Source organism: Nerophis ophidion, linkage group LG11 (assembly GCF_033978795.1).
Source record: "Nerophis ophidion isolate RoL-2023_Sa linkage group LG11, RoL_Noph_v1.0, whole genome shotgun sequence".
NCBI lineage: Eukaryota > Metazoa > Chordata > Actinopteri > Syngnathiformes > Syngnathidae > Nerophis > Nerophis ophidion.
The window spans coordinates 50174631-50195091 of record NC_084621.1 but is presented as its reverse complement, the minus strand read 5'-3'; the positions used below and the strand labels follow the sequence as shown (position 1 = coordinate 50195091).

The 20461-nt window shown below is 39.2% G+C and overlaps 1 long non-coding RNA gene across 1 annotated transcript; it reads left to right on the top strand.

Moving 5' to 3' along the window:
- Window positions 1–281: 281 nt before the first annotated feature.
- Window positions 282–5964, top strand: LOC133561444 (uncharacterized). The gene is made up of 2 exons (XR_009808698.1): window positions 282–753; window positions 5781–5964. It is a non-coding gene; the product is annotated as an uncharacterized LOC133561444 (long non-coding RNA).
- Window positions 5965–20461: the final 14497 nt, after the last annotated feature.

Genomic DNA, 20461 nt, shown 5'->3' with positions numbered 1-20461 from the left:
TCCGGCATTTTAGGTTACAACAATCATTAAAAGGCCCACGGAAATCCTGAAGGGACTGGTATACATATATTTCCTGTCATTGCTGGACAACTTATAACAAGACAAATAACGTATTTCCTTGAATTGCCACCGGTCATGTAATATGTGCCTGCCCTGAATTACTGCCGGGTAAACTCGCTTCGCAAAATTATGAGCGCATGCTTACTATTACCGCCGGGTCAAATTTGTGACGTCACGAGTGACACTTTCCCTATAATCCTTTTCAAAATGGCGGAGGCTTATTTCAACAGTTTGAAATCGCATAAAGGGAGGAAGATTAAGAGCTATTCAGTAGGATTTAAGGTCTAAAAAGAACAGTAAGCAGCTATGATGTATTGATATACCTGTACCACTGGGGAGCCTACGGTCCGATAGACAGGCGGGGCATGCTAGTTCACGCTAGCTGTAGCCCTCCCCAAGATACCGGCGAGCGAGCGGAAGAGCGACCTGACTGAGGTTTTATTGAAAAATAAACAAAGTCAAACTGCTCAAGCTATGTCCTTTCTTGGTGGTCCTGGGATAAAGATATCACCCACGGAGCAGAACGAGAGGGAAGTCGCCCATACACAAGCTAACTGATAGCAGCGGTCCGATAGCAGCTTCCAGAGAGACTTTTTAAAATTGAAGAAAGATAAGGAATACTTCTATAAACATGCCATCGATGCCACTGATCAGAAGGATCCATGGATCCATGGATCTCATTTACAAGCAAAGGTAAGGCCACCTTTCATTTATTTTTTATTTACCGGGAGCCTCTACAACCAGGCAAAATCTCATTGAGATGAAAGATCTCTTTTCCAAGGGAGACCTGGTCAAGAGGGCAGCAGCAAGGTTACATTACAAACAGTAAACAACACACAAAATATCAGACTTACAACATTAAAACTTGCTCATATGACACATGTGCATACAGACAAGGTAGACTGCAATCCTTTCACAGAAGCTTTAAACTCATTTAATGTAACAAGGGTTTTGAGTTCAGTATTCAATTGTAGGTTATTCCAAGTCTTTGGTGCTGAAAATAATAACCATAATAACGTTTTCTTTATAATTAAATGTGCTTTTCATGATGGTATCCTCACATCACACTCAATGTTTTACTGCATACCATTGGTAAGCGCAGGGGTGAGAAGAGGTTTTAAAATTATTAGCGCCTGCTTACTTTTACCGCATGCCTTGAATAAGTGCAGGAGTGAGAAGAGGTTTTAAATAAATTAGCGTCCCGGCGGCTACTCAAAGAAATACGGTAGTTATGCGCTCCTGGATGATGCTTGACGTCTGGGTTTAGTAGTGTATAAGAATCATGATGCATTTCTTTTTATATGCACGCTCATGCAAAATGGTTAATCTCGCTACCCAAGAAGCTCTAGCAAGCAATTATACAATGTGCTTAAAGACCATAAAATCTGCAGGGGCAAGGACTATTAGCTATTACAATCCATGGGGTTGATAGCCACATATTGTTTCTTGAAGATAAAAAAAAATAATTTCACTACATCAGTGGCCTAGTCGGTAGAGTGTCCGCCCTGAGATCGGTAGGTCGTGAGTTCAAATCCCGGCTGAGTCATACCAAAGACTATAAAAATGGGACCCATTACCTCCCTGCATATAACCCCAATTCTTCAGAGTTTGCACTGGCTCCCTGTTCATTTTATAATTGATTTTAAAACATTGCTGTTTGTTTTTAAATCTTTACATGGACTGGCACCTCAATATATCTCGGACATTATCCAAATTTACATTCCTGCGCGTGCTCTGAGGTCCGACAGCCAGTTCCAGCTCGTGGTGCCCAAGACCAGACTTAAGACCAGGGGAGACACGGCCTTCTCTGTGGTCGGCCCTAAGCTCTGGAACACTCTGCCGCTCCATGTTCAAACTGCTTCCACAGTGGAGTGTTTTAAGTCTCGTCTTAAGACCCACTTTTATTCTTTGCCTTTTAACACTACGTGAGTTGTGTGGTCCTCTGTTCTCTGTTGTCCTCTGTGTTTTTTATACACTTTGATTTCTATTTTACTGGTTTAATTGATTTTACCCTTTAGAATAGTTTTTAATCATATTTGTTTTTATATAGTTTTTTTTTGGTTTTATATTTATTTATTTTTTGTTTTTATTCAGTCATTTGTGCAGCATAATATGTATATATATATATATATATATATATATATATATATATATATATATATATATATATATATATATTTTTATTTTTTATTTTGTTTTAATATTATTTTTTTTTTACAATTGTTTTTAACATGGCCGTGCAGCACTTTGGAAACATTATTGTTGTTTAAATGTGCTATATAAATAAAGTGGATTGGACCCCGCCTTCCGCCCGATTGTAGCTGAGATAGGCACCAGCGCCCCCCGCGACCCCAAAAGGGAACAAGCGGTAGGAAATGGATGGATGGATGGATTGGATTGAATTGCTTGGCACTCAGCATTAAGGGTTGGAATAGGGGGTTAAATCACCAAAAATGATTCCCGGGCGCGGCCACCGCTGCTGCCCACTGCTCCCCTCACCTCCCAAGGGGTGGATCAAGGGTAATGGGTCAAATGCAGAGAATAATTTCGCCACACCTAGTATGTGTGTGACAATCATGGGTACTTTAACTTACATTGTCTTGAAACCATGCTGAATTTTCTCAAGGAGCCTGGACAATTCAATTAGACTAATATCTATTTCCCATTCTAAAAATGTGTATATAGTCATTGGCATGCACTCAAATACATTTGAGTCAACTTCTGCACAATCTCTTCTGACTATCACTTTACTTGTCCTTGAAAATATTGCCCCTGCCATTCAAAGAAGCAATTTTCATGTGCCAATGAGAGCGGATGGGTGACAATAGCCCAAAAACGGAATATAAACATGTATTGAAGAGAGAAGTCCATGAATTTTAACACGGGGCATATTTTGAGAAGCCTGGCACCAGACAATGAGCATGTGCAATGGAAGAGAGAGAGGAAGAGAACAACCGAGCAAGGGATCAGCATGGCAGCTAATGTCATGAATAATATCTCAAGTGTAAATCCAGCCAATTGAACCGAGGGCTACCTTCTCCCTCTAGCTAGGCTAAATGAGTTTCCACGGGAATGTGGATGAAAGGAGTGCAGACGTCTAGGTCAGGCCTATTGCAGAGGAAGAGGCAGAGAGGGGCTGGAAGTATGAAATGGAGTCCTCGGGGTCTGGTTTGGAGAGATTTGCACTTGTGCTAAGCCACATCAGATGTGAGTGGAGGGTCTAACAACCTTAGACTTGAGCATCAAGGTATGCATGTAGGTCTGTTGTTGAGCTGTGTAAGCACTGAGGGCAGAATGTGCCAGAGAAGAGGTGAGGGAATTTCATACAATTCATGCCCATCTCTGTATATTGCACTGGGACTCGGTCTGGTATATGATTGCTCTAAAAAAATTATATTCCAAACCTGTCTCCATAATACAAAACCCAAAACCAGTGAAGTTGGCATGTTGTGTAAATCGTAAAAAAAAAACAAAAAAAAACAGAATACAATGATATGCAAATCCTTTTCTACTTGCAGTGTATTCAATTGTTTGCAGTGTATTCATTCAATTGAATACACTGCAAACACAATATATTTCATGTACAAATGAGAAGCCAATTTTTTTTGCAAATAATCATTAACTCATAATTTAATGGCAGCAACTTATTGCAAAAAAGTTGGCACAGTGGCATTTTTACCACTATGTTACATGGCCTTTTCTTTTAACAACACTCAGTAAACGTTTGGGAACTGAGGAGACCAGTTTTTGAAGCTTTTCAGGTGGAATTATTTCCCATTCTTGCTTGATGTACAGCTTAAGTTGTTCAACAGTGTTGTCGTATTTTAAGCTTCATAATCTGCCACACATTTTCAATGTGAGACAGGTCTGGAATAGAGGCAGGCCAGTCTAGTACCCTCACTTTTTTACTACGAAGTCACGCTTTTGTAACACTTGCAGAATGTGGCCTGGCATTGTATTCCTGAAATAAGCAGGGGCATCCATGAAAAATAAATTTCTGGTATGGCAATATATGTTGCTCCAAAACCTGTATGTACCTTTCAGCATTAATGGTGCCTTCACAGATGTGTAAATTACCCATGCTTTGGGTACTAATACACCCCCATACCATCACGGATGTTGGCTTTTTAACTTTGCGCCTATAACAATCCGGTTGGTTCTTTTCCTCTTTGGTCTGGAGGACACGGCATCCACAGTTTCCAAAAAACAATTTGAAATGTGGACTCGTCAGACCACAGAACACTTTTCCACATTGCATCAGTCCATCTTAGATGAGCTCAGGCCTAGCAAAGCCGGCTGCATTTCTGGGTGTTGTTGATAAATGGCTTTCGCTTTGCATAGTAGAGTTTTAACTCACACTTACAGATGTAGCGACCAACTGTAGTTACTGACAGTTGTTTGTTGAAGTGTTCCTGAACACACGTGGTGATATCCTTTACATGCTGATGTCGCTTTTTGATGCAGTACAGCCTGAGGGATCGAAGCTCACGGGCATTGATTATGTACAGTGATTTCTCCAGATTATCTGAAACTTTTGATGATATTACGGACCGTAGTTGGTGAAATCCCAAAATTCCTTGCAATAGCTCGTTGAGAAATGTTGTTCTAAAACTCTTGGACAATGTTCTTGTGCATTTGTTCACAAAGTTGTGACCCTTGCCCCATCCTTGTATGTGAATGACTGATCATTTCATGGAAGCTGCTTTTATACCCAAAAATAGCACCCACCTGTTCCCAATGAGCCTGTTTACCTGTGGGATGTTCCAAATAAAGCTTTGATGAGCATTCCTTAACATTCTCAGTCTTTTTTGCCACTTGTCTCAGCTTTTTTGAAACATGTTGCAAGCATCACATTCCAAATGAGCTATTATTTGCAAAAAATAACAAAGTTTTCCAGTTTGAACATTAAATATCTTGTATTTGGAGTATATTCAATTGAATATAGGTTGAAAAGGATATGCAAATCATTGAATTCTGTTTTTGTTTATGATTTACACAAGGTGCAAACTTCACTGGTTGTGTTTTGTACAGTACAATACAATCACTAACACATCACTGAAACATACCCAAAAATACTTGAATGCTGTGACTAAGCTCAAATGGAACAAGGGCAGGGCTATTCTACATTAACAGGTTAAATTAAAAACTTGGGAGACAAACCTTTTTTGCAGCAAATCCCAAGTCTATCCTGTTGTATTGGCTTGAAACCACTGTAAAGACATTGGCATATATTTATTTGCTATGTTTACCTTTCGAGCAAACATAGAACAACTAAGTTATTCGTCATGTCGTCTCCTATTTTGGCAGTGTTTTTATTTTTGTAATGTGATTTTTGTAATTAAAATGTTGTTGTAGTTTGTTTACTTCAGATGCAGTCAGCAGTCATGTACTAAACCTATTTAGTTATAAAAATAGTGTTCCTCAAGGTTCCATTTTAGGTCCTCTCTTTTTAATCATTTGGGCTATTCAACATTTTTGCAGAATGTCCTTAAAAACAGCCACGCACTCCTGTAACTCAGACACAATAAATAGACCAAAATCAAATATCTACTATAGAGAATGCTGGTTCTCTGGAATGTACAAAATAATACTGTGGCAGGGGCATGGTCCACGCGTTCCCTGCGGGCGGGGTGTGTGCAGCGATCGGCCATGAAGCAGCTGACAGGTGAGTAGATGAGCTCAGCTGGAACCAGTTATCTAATCACCTGTTCCTTTATTAGCGTCGCGGGAAACCTTGAGGGAGAGAGGACACAGGCGGAGCAGAGGATACACGCGGAGCGGAGGACGATCGACAGAAAAGCCGAAGTGAAGAAATAACTAAAAACATTGTGGATTGCAAGTACGGGCTGAAAAGCCAAAACTGACATTTGTTTGAACAAACAGTAATTAAAAAGTGTAAACCTGCTCGAGTGTGCTGCTCCTTCCCTGTGCTCCCAAAAGAACAAGCAGGATCTTGCTACAAATACTGATAGTGAATTGAGAAGTCTGGCGCATAAGCCTTCTGGAAATGTGGCCCACACAACAATTTAGTTGAATATCCCTGCAATAGGGCATATTAGACATTACCATGACACAGTCAGGGATGTAAAAATTAGCCGCTTTCAAAGTTATTAAAATAATTCTCCTGACCCCGAAATTGTAATTGTCCACTTTAACTGGTTCCTCCGAGCCTTCAGCATCAGTCAATGTAAAATACTGGTTTGCAGATTTCTTCACTCCCATTAGGGATAAGGACTGCGGCCTAGCTGTCCACTGAGGCCAGCTCATTTATTATAATGACCTGCCAGGCCCAGGCATGAACATGTTAAAGGTATAAGAGAGCAGGACCTGACAGGTGCACACAACCTTGTCAGATCGCAGTTGATCTACTTAGAACATACAGATTCTCTTCTCTGAAAAAACAACAGGCTGATTGGTTGTCACCTTGCTTCTCCCCATATGTTAATGTCGAATGCCTTATAACATAAATATGGGTATGGTATGCAAATTGTGTTTTTAGTGAAGTTTTTTTTTTTCTTAGGTTTGTGTTTATAAAATATTAATGTTTCAAAAAACGGGGACTAGGGTTGTTATGATACAAGAATTTCAGCAGTGGATAACAATAGCCCGCATATTTCTATGATTTGCGATACTTATTAGTATATCTTAAATAAAAAAGCTGAATGTACTTTATACATATATATATATATATATATATATATATATATACATACATATGTAAATGTGTGTAGGTATAAATGTATATATTTATATATATATATTAGGGGTGGGCAAATTAATGCGTTAATTACGAGTTAACTCATCAATCTATTAACGCCGACAATAATTTTATCGCACATTTGCGTATGTTATTTACATGCTTTTATTTTGTTAACGCCTTTTCTTAACAAGATGGCGTTGCCCGGATAAGCTTCGGCTTCGAGGGCCTCTTGGTAAAGATGGAACATTTGGCAAAGACGCCGGACAATTCTGAAAATTTCATGGCTGGCTTACAGCGTGGTCACTCCGGGATCACTTACGACCGCCAGACAATTCTGAATGTGGATGGATCGGGCCGTTTTGGACTGAATGACGCGTGCTTGCTAGACCGGCTAGCTAGCATGGGAATACTTTGCCGGCTACATCCAGCGGCCTGTGAGGCAGCGGAGTATATGTGTTCTCTGTCTATTTATGAATAGTGCAGACGAGGAGTGTTGGCTGAGTTCTTAACGTTTGCTTTCAGAGCGTGCATATCACAACATACAAGATGCTGTCATGGCGACACAACCTACCCAGCATGCTCGTCACTCCTGTTGCATGCTGGGTAGGGTAGTTCTTTTTTCACCTGGCTCATAACATCCCAATATAGTACCATGTATATGATGGGTTCAGTTTATCAAAGCACCAAGCAAACAATCGGAAAATTCCCATCGTATGGTCATAATTATTCTAAGTGCACTACGCAGAATAAACACAACATTATTAATATTGCTACTACGGATGATTTGATCAAAAATTCCCTAAAACAGCCCACTACCTATAATATAGGTTTTTTAAACATAAGATCCCTGATAAAAAAAAAATGTTTCTGCTGTTACCTCAGAAATTGCCTGTTCAGATGTTATGATTGTGGCTCAGAGATTTGTATGTAGATTATATTTATTTTCCATAACAAACAGGATAACTTAAATACCCTGGTAGTGGCAATAAGCTTAAATGTTTGTATTTACATTTTTTGAGTTGATTTTCATAAAATATGCTATTTAACTGCTACTGTTTAACAAGGACTGATTTAAATTGTGTTTGCACAACAAATGTTTTGGCGCTTTTGTTCATGTGGGAGAATATTCCAATAAAGGTCCACTACGCACTACTTTTGAATTCATTATTCATTGAAATGCAGTTAATGGCGATTAATCGGACAAATAGTGCGATTAACTTTGATTAAAATTTTTAATCGTTGCCCAGCCCTAATATATATATATATATATATATATATATATATATATATATATATATATATACATATGTAAATGTTTGTATGTATATATATATATATATATATATAGATATATATATATACATACATACACACACATATATATATACATACACACATTTACATATGTATATATATATATATATCTATATATCTATATATAGATATATATATATATATATATATATATATATATATATATATATATGTATGTATATATATAATCAGATTGCTGATGTCCTACAACATTTGCTTAATTTTTTTAGATTCATGTATATGATGGATTTCCAACCTCAGTTCAGTTCAGTTTCAGTTTATTTCGAACATGTTCCAGTTGTTTCATTACAGCATGTCCAAAAAGGAGTAGGAAGAAGCTTAGCTTATTTAATCCTACCCCTTTTCCTATCATAGCAATTTAATATATATATATATATATATATATATATATATATATATATATATATATATATATATATATATAAGAACATTTATATATATACATATATATATTTATATATATATATGTATATAAGAACATTTATAAATACATATATATATTTATATATATATATATATATATATATATATATATATATATATATATATATATATGATATGTCGCAAAAACAGATATCTCCAAAATCGTTTTCTTTGCGGTCGTTATTTCGCATAATATTCAAGATAAAGATAGAGAGAAAAACAGAACGTGAAATGTAACGAAAGCCACATTTCAAGGTAACAACTGTTCACATTTCTTGACTTCATTATTTAACAGTTTCGATCCCTTGGTACGCATAAATCTAGCTGCCCCTGCGGACATTGTTTTATCGTACTTGCTAACCGGACATGCTTTTTTGGAACTGTGACCTCACATATTTACCTTGTGCTTTCAGCACAAAATGAAAAAACAAAAAAAACAGTGTTGCAATGAAGACAATGTTTTATTAATAAAACAACCACAAATGCTCAACCTGGTTTGCCTATCAAAAACACTCCTGTGCAGATAACAGCTCACTCATCATCGCTATCGACATTAGCTCCATGCTCGACAACAGCGGTGTAAAACTCACGGACACGCGTGCTGGCCCCAACATCAAATAAATTCACCAGGTCAATTTTTTTCGCTGGCTTAACAGTGTTCACAGGAGAAGCTTCCAAATTATTCATGCGTTGCCTTCCGCCTGATTGTAGCTGAGATAGGCGCCAGCGCCCCCCGCGACCCCAAAAGGGAATAAGCGGTAGAAAATGGATGGATGGATGGATAACAACACTGAGTGAGTCCGAGCGCGCTGCCATTTTGTTTGTCACGTGATTCCGTACTGCAGCGCTGGTTGGGCAAACGGATATATCGGCTTTTGTGGTAGATGATCCATGGCGCTTATCGGCCGTTGCAATAAATCGCTGAACTAAATGACGTTAAAAGCGGCATTTGTCCGCATTTGCAAACAAATTGATTTTGGTATACCACAATAGAAGTGGCGGACTATATATTACCGAGGCTGGGATAAACTTTATCAAAATGGCGTTTATCGGTTTTTGCGTATGAACTCTTCATATATATATATATATATATATATATATATATATATATATATATATATATATAGGCCCCTCCAGATTTATTTTACAGAAGAAAAGTGTGGTTTACATCTCTTGTTGCCTTATTTGTATTTTACTTTAATAAATATTTGGATGTTTTTAGATTTTGGCGCAGCCTGACCAGAGCAGGAGGAGCTAGAAAGATGGAAAAATAGAAGATAGAGGGGGAAATTGTGAGGACAAGACGAGACAACAACAATATTACTTTTAATGTGTTGGGATTCCAAAGTTTTGATCAGAGTTTATTATTGGCATGTACAGTAAACTTGATGTTCCCAGTTATTTAGAGTCACACATCAGAGACACACTCAGCTTTTTAACAATTACATTTTCAGCAAAAAAAAACAAAAAAAACTTAAATGTCATTTCGACCCATTTTTGATTCGTCAGGTGTGTTAACATCACCGCAAACTGTCATTCCTTCAGGATGAAATAAATGCAGGTCTTTGATGTCTGCATAATGTGCCCTGCCTTTACACTCAGCATTAATCTCACCTTACTTCGAGCATGCAGATCACACTCTCACATACAAGAACTTTGAGCTTTATTTTTTTGATTTGTTGCTCTTCACCCTAACCTCCATACTAGACTCTGTAATCCCCTGCCATTCTTTTAATCATTTGACACCCAGAGAGGGCAATATCTATTTTCATCTATTCCTGATAGGATCTCTCTAGGATTTAAAGAGGGGCCCTGGTATGCTGTGCCCAGCCGCTCAGCTGTGATCTGGGGCTTTGGGGAGTTCTCATTAGGCGTTAGCAGCCCCTAGATCGAAGAAACCCAGTTCTGGATAGTGGATTTTTAATCCTCCTATGGCCTGTGTTCGGAGATGGAGTTATTTAGGGCCCTTTGATTAGCCTTGCTGCTGCACTTTGATTAAAATAGCTTCTAAAGATCGAGCTACTTGGCTGCAATTTGGAGCTGGAGGTTAGTGTGGGGAGATGGCGTGGACATGTATCCATATTCATGTGGAATCAGTTAAAATAATTGTCCAAAGCAATGTGTATATGCAGTAGGGTTGAACGGTATACCGGTTCTGGTATTGTATCGCGGTAGTAAAGAATCCAAAACGGTACTATACTCTGTTTGAAAAGTACCGTTTCCCGGGCAAGTCGTCTTGTCATGACATTTGCTTTCGGTCCCCTAGAGGGGGGGTTGCCCACATTTGAGGTCCTCTCCAAGGTTCTCATAGTCATCATTGTCACTGGCGTCCCACTGGGTGTGAATTCTCCTTGCCAGCTGGGTGTGAGTTTTCCTTGCCCTTATGTGGGTTCTTCCAGGGATGTCGTAGTGGTTTGTACAGTCCTTTGAGACATTTGTGATTTAGGGCTATATAAATAAACATTGATTGATTGACTGATTTGCTGGTTTTACAGGCATATGAGTATGTTCGGCAGCACATAATCACTGAGTACTTACAAGCAGACAAAGTGTGTAAACAGAAAAGGGAGAACGGGCACATTTTGGCCTACAAACTAACAATAAAGGTGAAGTTACAACACGGAAACGCCCTCAGGAAGAGGTGCTTGAAGACATGCTAGCTAGCTAGGGGCGAACGTCCATTCGCAGTCGGCAGTGTTTTAGCTACTTCTAAATCACTAATCCTCGCCTCCATGGCGATTTATAAAATGTTTCCTACAAGTATCATCCCTGCGGGACGAGGAATAGCAAAATATGATTCACTAATTGTGTGGAATGTATGCACCAAAAGTACAATTACACTTTACACATTCCCTGTTTCTTTATTGTTGAAGGTTTTGCTGTATTCATTTTGACAATTTATTGTGAATTGTATTTTATACCGGTGAATTCATTATTTAGATGTCTGAGGTATATACATTTCTCTTCTGTTCAACTTTCCATCCATCCATCCATTTCTACCGCTTATTCCCTTTGGAGTCGCGGGGGGCACTGGTGCCTATCTCAACTACAATCGGGTGGAAGGGGTGGTACACCCTGGACAAGTCGCCACCTCATCGCAGGACCAACACAGATAGACAGACAACATTCACACTGACATTCACAGAGTAGGGCCCATTTAGTGTTGCCAATCAACCTATTCCCACATGTTCAACTTTCATGTCACAAAATTGTTTTGAGACAAAAAAAAGTCAATTGTGATACATTATAATCATATATCATGTCACGGTTTTGTTGTTCATGACCCATAGATGCAGAGATGGCAGGCGAAGTGCAGGTAAAAATGTATTTATTAACAAAAAATGCACTTCAGCACTTTAAATTGTCCATTGTCACTGCATGTCCCTGTGTTGCCATGTTAATGTACTTACTGTATTTCCTGTTTTTAGCTCTGCTTTGGAGTTAATGCATGTCTGCGTTTTTATGTGATTGTGTTTTATGTCTTATGAACTAATGTAACAAAAAACAAAGACAGTTAAACAGCACCAACAAAGTTTACCCTGACCGTGACCCTGAAAACAAAAATAGTGCAGCATGAAAGTGCACAGGAAGCATGGAGAAAGCAATACAGCATAGAGAAACAAAGCAAAAATGATACTGCCCTGTCTTACTTACGAGGCTGGATTAAGAGACTTCTTGATTGGCAACACGGGGCAGGTGTGTCCTGATTACAGGAGAGGAAGCACTGGACAGGAAATAAAACAAAATATCAAAAAAATAATAATTGTCATGAGAGATCCCAACAGCTCAATTTAATTGATTTTTTTTTTTTGGTGATTTACCTTTTTTTGTGTTTTCTTTTTTGTTATTGCCTGCTTGGTCATTTTTTTTTAATTATTTTTTTTTTTTTGTAATTAATTGATATGCAATTAATTTTAATACACAAATTGTACTGAGCAGGCATTAGGTTTGCCGTCATTGTATTTCCTGTTCTATGGTTATGATTTACATTTTCTTCTTTGGCGTCACAAGTAGTACAGTTCTGTAATACAATCACATAAAACACAAAGAAGCCGTAGAGCGACATATAATAAACTTTTGGCGGTTGATAATCAGATTGCTGTTGTCCTACAACATTTGCTTGATTTTTTTAGATTCATGTTTATAATGGATTTCCAACCTCAGTTCAGCTCATTTCAGTTTCAGTTTATTTCGAACATGTATATGATGCAATGTAATGCATCCCATATTTCCAGTTGTTTCATTACAGCATGTCCGAAAAGGAGTAGGAGGAAGCATAGTTTATTTAATCCTACCCCTTTTCCTACCATAGCAATTTAATCTCTACCTTGTTCTCTGTAACAGTGAAAAAATAAATAATACATGCATACTATACCACAGTAAGTAAACAAATATTAAATACATAAATGATCTTTATCTCAAAAGAAAAACTTTGTGAACACTTGCAGTTTGAACAGTCTCTTAAATTGAATAATTTGGGTGCTTTGTTTGATTTCCTTGGTTAATCCATTCTATAATTAAATTCCTCATACTGATATGCTAAAGGTTTTAAGTGTTGTACGAGCATACAAATGTTTTAAATTGGATTTTATTCTAAGGTAATATATATATCTCCTCGTTTGTTGAGAATAACTGTTGTACATTATTGGGTAGCAGATAATAGTTTGCTTTATACATAATTTTAGCTGTTTGCAAATGCACCAAATCATGGAATTTTAGTATTTTTGATTTAATAGATAAAGGGTTTGTATGTTCTCTATGTCCAACATCATGTTTTATTCTAACTGTTCTTATTGTTACACTATTAATGAATGAAACACACATTTGTAGTTGTTCACAATAACTCAGATATGGTAACACTAGCAAGCAGTAGAGAATATTTTATGATGTTGATGACACATCTTAACTGTGTGCCTCAAAATTGTCCACAGTGTGGCTTCTATTTTCTTGTTAAACTTTTAGGCATATTTTTATAGACATTTTTTGGTGGAAATCAAAATTGTGACTTTTTTGAGACATTGGACTTTGGACGCATATTCTCAATTGCCATGCTGGAATTTTTTTTAACCTACAAGACGTTACTCTTCGAAACAGGATATACATTAAATTAGTGTATTTCAACATTTTTTAGATATGACAGTGAACTTTCAGAATCATGATTTGGAGAGCTAAGTGTGTCCAGATAGCTAAGGTGTTGACATTTTCTCCTCGAAGATATATTCCTGTTCCCTTGGCTCCGTTCGACCCACTGATAGCAGACAGATATCTCTGAGGGGTTTTATGGACAAGCTGGCAGCCTCCTGTTGTTATCTTTTCACCACTATACTCTAGTTCAGTCTGGGTGAAACAGCTTAGACATATGCACATGATTTTAACTTAATAGCTTAAAGGATGTTCCCCCATATAATTGACCCTGTCACACTTAGGGCGACATTGTCTTGATAACTGGCAATGACTCCTATAGCTGCACACTATTCACCACAAACAGGCCATTTTATACATGGTGTTACTTTTGTGACCTATACCCTGTAGAGTTGCGCAATATAGAAATAGTCGGTATACAGTAATTTATATAAATTTGGTCCACAATAGAGCTTTTATATCACATACTTGCCAACCCTCCCGGATTTTCCGGGAGACTCCCGGAATTCAGCGCCTCTCCCAAAAACCTCCTGGGACAAATTTTCTCCCAAAAATCTCCCGAAATTCAGGCGGAGCTGGAGGCCACGCCCTCTCCAGCTCACCTGACTCAGCAATTTGTGACCCTCTTAAACAGGACAATACTGCCACCTACTGTACATAGAAAGGAATAGAATGTACTTTATTGATCCCTGGGAGAAATTCAGCACCACCGTTCACTCACAATAAACAATGATAATAATAAATAATATAATATGTATAATATATTATATGTATATTATGTGAATAATATAAATATATTCTACATATATTCTACATTTAAGTGCAGTCAAGGAACATATGCATTAGGGAGTCTGTTCTGAAGCCCACAGTAAAAAGACGTAACTTCATCATGTCGCCTGGTTATTGACTCCAACCCAATATATTACACCGTCGACGAGCAAAATGAAGAAATACTCTTGAAAGTTCCAAAACAAATGGAAACAAGAATTTCAGTTTATCCAGGAGAGTTCGAAGAGATAAAACCAAACCTCCGGGCTAATGATTTTAGGTTGTCCTTAGGAATTTGGAGGTAATCCTAATTTTTCATTGTCCCATTTACTCTCTGTAAAGCACCAGTTCCATTGGCAGCAAGACAGGCCCAGAACCTAATACTACCACCACCATGCTTGACGGAATGGTGTTCCTTTTCTCCTCCAAACATATTGCTGGACATTGTGGCCAAACAGCTAGATTTTTGCTTCATCTGACATCACATGGACAAAGATAAGACCTTCTGGAGGAAGGTTCTGATGAAACAAAAATTGAGCTGTTTGGCCACAATACCCAGCAATATGTTTGGAGGAGAAAATGTGAGGCCTTTAATCCCAGGAACACCATGTCTACCGTCAAGCATGGTGGTGGTAATATTATGCTCTGGGCCTGTTTTGCTGCCAATTGCTCTATGTATACATTTGACCCAGCATATTTGTTCATATTTTCAGTAGAACCATAATGAATTCATAAAAGAACCAAACTTCATGAATGTTTTTTGTGACCAACAAATATGTGCTCCAATCACTCTATCACAAAAAATTAAGGGTTGTAGAAATGATTGGAAACTCAAAAGACCACAAATGTAAATATTGGCACAAACCAACAGAAGTAACAATATATGGTCGATATTATAGCGATTATATTTATTACTATCACCAACCTTTTTTGGGTTGTTTTTATTTTTTACAAACAGAAAATAAGAGCCCAAAGTAGTTGTCTGTTTTCTTTAATTATTTTGCACTATCAACTTTATTATAAATATTGTATAAAATAAAAGGGAAACAGAAAAATATGTTTGTTATTTTATGTTATTTTTGAAAATATTTATTTTCATTTTAACAGAAGTGTTGATGTGCGCAACCAGCTACAAACAGTACATTTTTACGTTACCATGTACAAGCGCTGCAACATTAGGTTTTGTAACCAATTTTGAAATGGCTCTGTTGTCTTTTATATGGCAAAAATAAGTATTGTGACATATTGTTCTCGCCAGAGGCTGCAATTTTTATTGTGAGATTTTAGGCCATATCGCCCATCCCTACTATACCTCAAATACTGTCTTGACGAGCACAATTGTGGATACAAGTTTTAAATATTTTAGCTCCTTTTCGTTCATGCTAAATGCTGTAGTTGCATTTGTTTTTAAATCCATCCATCCATTTTCTACCGCTTGTCCCTTTTGGGGTCGCATGGGTGGAGGGGCATTCTGGAGCCTATCTCAGCTGCATTAGGGCGAAAGGCGGGGTACACCGTGGACAAGTCGCCATCTCATCCTAGGGCCAATTTAGTGTTGCCAATCAACTTATCCCCAAGTGCACTTCTTTGGAGGTGGGAGGAAGCCGGAATACCCGGAGGGAACCCACGCAGTTACGGGGAGAACATGCAAACTCCAAACAGAAAGTCCCCGAGCCCGGGGATCGAACCCAGGACCTTCAAATACAATACATAAAAAAAAAAAAAAATATTGTTAAAAAATTGAATCCCCTAAAATTAGGCATGGGATTTAAAGTAGGGAAATATTGTATTTGTGGTTCTTTGACTCAGCGCACCTGTGGTCGGACCCAGTACTTTTTTCCGTGCAAGCACCCGAACGCATCATCCTCCTTACACTATGTGTAAGCATTTAGTAACCTTTGATTCACTCACTCTCTGGAGTTTGTCGTCGATATTTTTCACAAGTTCCTCAGTGAAGCTTGAACAGCATGTTTGTACATCGTTAAAGTTTGTATGAAATGAGAAACATGTCAGAGCCAATTAAAAGCCTGCGCTGGTGTCGCCTGACACAAAGTGACATAATCCAAACTGGGTAAACAAAAATAAGAGCAATCCAAACATCCCAAAGTAGCACACACTTAATGTGCTATCATTTTTATTTTTTTTTTTAACTACTCACAGTATGTGTCTTCTTGCTCCTGTGCTACTTTGATATATGTGTTTAACTCCCTGGAGGACTGACGAGCCTTTGATACTGGAAGGGCACAAAATAATATCTTCCCTTTGAAAAACAATTTCAGGGAGATGGGATCAGTATAAATAGGCCTTTTATGTGCACCAGGGGCCGATGTGAATCTGATGGGGAACTTGTGATAGGCTTTTTTAAATGGCAATGCAAAATTGATGAGTGGAGGGGCTCGGGCTGTTGTCGCGTGGATGGAGATGTGACTGCATAAGGACATCAAGGCCTCGCACACACACACGTACACACACACATACACACATGCACGCACACACACACACACACACACACAGCTTTGCAAATACATGCAAATGTGGATAGCTCACAAAAATCCCAAGCATGTGCATTCGTTGATGCACAGCCACAAACACAAGCATGCATGCACAAAAAAAGCACACATCCTCTGTTGGCTTTACACTTAACGCTCTATTCAGGGCTGAAGGTTTAATCAAGATATGAGAAAGCTCTGAAAAAAGAGGTGAAGATCGTCTGCTCTTGTTCTCTCTCCACTCCATCCCTCCATCCGTCCTTCAACAAGAGCCCGCTATCCTCCTCCTATCTGTTATCAGCAGACTGCGCTGCTCCCCACCTTGTCCCCTCCTAAACCCGCTGCCACCTCGTCCAATCTTGATGGGTATTGGAGAAGGTAAGAGAAGAGTTCCCTGATAAAGCTGTCTAATGAACATACAAGAAGTTTAGTAAGTTAAGCATCAAAACATCGAAGGCTGTTTGAACTTTGACTCCCCCTGCATTAGCGCCGAGTCTTTATCAGGCCGCTCGAGTGGAGAGATTAGCCACTTCCTAATGAAGTGGTGAACTCGTAAAGGTCTTACTCCGAGGCAGACCGGATTGCTTCCAACATTTCTCACTCTGTTATCTCCTATACCCAGATTGCCATTGCTGGTGGGGAAAAAAAAAAGGTGAGGGCCCTCTAGCCCCTTCTCTCTTTTCTCCTCTTAGATTTTTGGTCACACACAAAAAATGACATCGCATTCTGTACAAGCTAAATAAAAACAAACCGCTGTAATGAGCCCGAAATCTGTATCATAATATATATTGCAGCCTCCTGCTATGATATATATATTGTTATATCTTTCATAAAAGTGGTTATAAAGGCTTTTCATTTGGTTGCTAATGTATGCAGATTTTCTAGGCGCAATAAGGGCGTTGAGGGGATCCGGTTTGGTGGCTGCAGCATTAGGTTTCTGCTTTTTCCAGATGATGTGGTCCTGATGGCTTCATCTGGCCAGGATTTTCAGCTCTCATTGGATTGGTATGCAGCCGAGTGTGAAGCGACTGGGATGAGAATCAGTACGTCCAAGTCCAAGTCCATGGTTCTCGCCCGGAAAAGTGTGGAGTGTCATCTCCGAGTTGGGGAGAAGATCTTGCTCCAAGTCACCGGGTGTGAATGAATGATGGGTTCCCACTTCTCTGTGAGCGCTTTGAGTATCTAATAAGAGAAAAGCGCGATATTAAATCTAATCCATCCATCCATTCTCCACCGCCTATTCCCTTTCTGGGGTCGCGGGGGGCGCTGGCGCCTATTTCAGCTATAATCGGGCTGAAGCCGGCGTACACCCTGGACAACTCGCCACCTCATCGCAGGGCCAACACAGATGGACTGACAAGATTCACACTCACATTCACCCACTAGGGCCAATTTAGTGTTGCCAATCAACCTATCCCCAGGTGCATGTCTTTGGAAGTGGGAGGAAGCCGGAGTACCCGGAGGGAACCCACACATTCACGGGGAGAACATGCAAACTCCACACAGAAAGATACCAAGCCTGGTATTGAACCCAGAACTGCAGGACCTTCGTATTATGAGGCAGACGCACTAACCCCTCTGCCACCGTGAATAATCTAATCAATTATTATTATTATTATTAAGTCAAGGAGTTAAAGTACCTCGGAATCTTGTTCACAAGTAAGGGAAGAATGTGAGATCGACAGGCGGATCGGCGTTCTCAATAATGCGGACACTGTATCGATCCGTTGTGGTGAAGAAGGAGCTGAACCGGAAGGCAAAGCTCTAAATTTACCAGTTGATCTACGTTCCCATCCTCACCTATGGTCATGAGCTTTGGGTTATGACCGAAAGGATAAGACCACGGGTACAAGCGGCCGAAATGAGTGTCCTCCACCGGATGGCGGTGTTCTCCCTTAAAGATAGGGTGAGAAGCTCTGTCATCAGGGAGGAGCTCAAAGTAAAGCCGCTGTTCCTCCACATCGAGAGGAGTCAGATGAGGTGGTTCGGGTATAAGGTCAGGATGCCACCCGGACACCTCCCTAGGCAGGTGTTTAGGACACGTCCAACCGGTAGGAGGCCACGGGTACGACCCAGGACACGTTGGGAAGACTATGTCTCCCAGCTGGCCTGGGAACGCCTCAGGATCCCCTCGGAGGAGCTGGACGAAGTGGCCGGGGAAAGGGAAGACTGGGCTTCTCTGCTTAGGCTGCTGCCTCCGCAACCCGACCTCGAATAAGCGGAAGAAAATGGATGTATGGATGTATGCAGTAACATATTGTGTCATTTCCGGTGGTATTATTGTCTCAAAAGTAATCTTAACCAACTTGCTATTTTAATGTTCATAGCTGAATATTTTCTGGTGTAAAATGGTTATATTTTCTTAAATGTACCGTAATAAACACTTTATCTTCTGTTTGTTGCATCCCTAAAATTAGCTTTGGACATCGATCCAATACCAACTAGTTACAGGGGCAGTATTGGTCATCCCGATGCTGATAGTGATAACTACAATTTTCAAGATCATTGAATTATTTCATATTTAAAATAATCAGACAAGAACACAGGAAGGCGGTGTAACATTGGTTACTGTTGATATTTGTGTCCATTCGGCAAACTTTTTTTTTTTTACATTTAAGAGCTCTAGCTTGCGCTTTGCAATTAGCATGTCCTCCTACCTTGTGTATTTTAGCATGTTTAGCGAATCCTTGTCCTTGTAAGAAATGTAGTTTATTTGTCGAAATGGAGGCAAGGGTTGCTGGCTTAAAAGTGGCTTTGACCTGTGGAAGGACATCAATGTGCGTTATCACGATATAATAATAGTACTAACAACTTTATTGTTAGCCAAATTTATATAATTTACATTGTCTATTGGGCAACCCTAAGCTGTATCTAAATGAACTTACTCATATGGATTTGTATTAGTTTAAACCAGGAGTCCCCAACCATTTTTGCGCCATGGGCCGAATTAATGTAGGCATTATTTTCACTGACCAGCCTTCCAAAGGCAGATACATACAGTAGAAATAAGTGCTTAAAAACTAAAATTCATCATAACTGGCTTTCTATCTGTGTTGGCCCGGCGATGAGGTGGCGACTTGTCCAGATAGTACCATGCCTACCGCCCAAATGCAGCTGAGATAGGTGCCAGCACCCCCGTGACTCCGAAAGGGACAAGAGGTAGAACATGGATGGATGAATGCTGAATTAGTAGGAGCTCTGAGTTTTGTTTCATTACAGTGAGATAATAGTGTATATATTATCAATCAATCAATCAATCAATGTTTATTTATATAGCCCTAAATCACAAATGTCTCAAAGGACTGTACAAACAACTACGACTATGACATCCTCGGAAGAACCCACATAAGGGCAAGGAAAACTCACACGCAGTGGGCAAGGAAAATTCACACCCTGTGGGACGCCAGTGACAATGATGACTATGAGAACCTTGGAGAGGACCTCAAATGTGGGCAATCCCCCCTATAGGGGACCGAAAGCAAATGTCATGACAAAACGACTTGCCCGGGAACCGGTACTTTTCAAACAGAATATAGTACCGTTT